This window comes from Pygoscelis adeliae, unplaced genomic scaffold (assembly GCF_000699105.1).
Source record: "Pygoscelis adeliae isolate BGI_AS28 unplaced genomic scaffold, ASM69910v1 Scaffold314, whole genome shotgun sequence".
In the NCBI taxonomy this organism is placed as follows: domain Eukaryota; kingdom Metazoa; phylum Chordata; class Aves; order Sphenisciformes; family Spheniscidae; genus Pygoscelis; species Pygoscelis adeliae.
The window spans coordinates 1437799-1439592 of record NW_008824668.1 but is presented as its reverse complement, the minus strand read 5'-3'; positions in this window follow the sequence as shown (position 1 = coordinate 1439592).

The following is a 1794-nucleotide window of genomic DNA, read 5'->3' as shown; positions in this document are numbered from 1 at the left end:
GTCAGGGCTGTGCATCCAGAGATCGCACACAGACAGCCCTCACGATGAAATCCCTCTCCTTCCCTCCCTCCCCCCCCTCCCTCTTTTCTTTTAACCTCTTGTTTCTGAAGTGGTTTCTAAAATAAGCCCAAGTTAGCAGCAGCTGCAAAAGCCGTTTGCTGTCAGAATTGGCCCCTGTGCAGACGGCCTGGATACTGCAGGCGCTTGTTTTGCATTTTAAGCCTAAACATTTCCCCCCCCCCCCCGCCTTTTGCAGTTCAACTCTTAGTTTTTAATAGTCCTTGTCATGATGGAAAGTGCCAGACTCCAGCTGTTCTTCCCAAACCTCTGGGAGAGGCCTGGTTACATCTAGTTCTCATAAATCTTGAATCCAGTTCTAGCAAGTCTTTAAGCCTGACCACTACGCTGCCCGGGCAGTCCATGATTGAAAACAGGAGCAGAGGAAGAAAAGAGGAAAGGGGGGAAATAGAGAAAAGACTGTGCACACTTGTAGGCTCTTTCAGGAAAAGTCTCCAAGAGGCACAGCATGTAAGTCACACCGAGATGAGAGTCAGGGTGTTCTGTACAGTCCCCGTCTTGCCTTATAAACAGCTCGTGGCATCGGAGAGAGGGTTGGTGGAAAGGGATTGCTTGGGAAAACAAAGGGGGGATTCATCTGGCTTGCACAAGAAAGGGATGGGAAAATGTTCTTGCGTCAGGAACTTTGAGGACCTTCCTAACCGAGATACGGAGATCCTAGATCCCTCAAGGATCTTCAGCTGTGACAAACTGGTCTGAGCTCTGCACGTCTGATTTATGTCTGTTGCGGATTTGGCCTTCATGGTAGCAAAAGAGCAAAAGAGAAAAAAGAAAGAAAGGAAATGCAAAAATACACACTGCTTTAGGAAAGATGTACCCATTAGTGCAAGTACATGTCTGCCCCAGTGCTTGGTAAGGAAAGAGAGCGTGTTTAACCACCACAGAGCATTAGCATCTCTGAGCTGGGTTATGCCTTGAGGGACAGCCCCAAGCTGTGTAACACTGGGCTGGCCCACGGGCCCCAGGCACCCGACATGCTCAGTGATGGGTTGGAGTCACCAGCACTGGTGGGGACCTCCTGCACTCAGTGCTTCAAAGCCCATGGTGTTGTACAAGGTGGACCCTCTACACAACCACTAGCTGCTCCTGGGGTCAGACTTTTATGTACCTGAGTTGTCACAAGGGCTGGGAGGATATCAGAAACACTAGGGGTTCAACGGTGGGGGAAAATGAAACGTTTCCATACAGATGAGAAAGCCGTGCCTTGGTGCAGAAATCACAGCCAGCTTGGCCAACAGGTGCCTGGGTGTGCCTTGGGGAGGATTGCTGCCTGAGCCAGGCAGAGGCTTGGGCTCACGTGGGCACATGGGAAATGATGGATGGAACCCTTCCACAGGCAATGGCTTTCGGTTATGGGTGTTAACCTCTGGCCTTTCCAACAATAGCACCAGGAACACCAGGGCCACCTTGAGTGCCAAAGACCTTCTGTCCTCTGCAGGCAAATGAAATCTTCAATAGTTTGATCCTGCTTCCACTAGCCAAACTCCCACAGGAGACTGAGAAATCCCTCTCTCTCTTCCTGTAAAGATACAATGCTGGAATGACTTTCTTGTGGGTTACCAACAGCAAAAGGCTCCTCTTCAGTTTGAAGAAGGAGCTTGTTAAATTTGTGGGTGGGATTATGTTTTACAGTCACTACATGGCGCTTTGGGAAGCTATTCACAGACCTTCACACTCTTCGCTACAGATGTGGCAAGAGGCAAGAGACGATAAAGA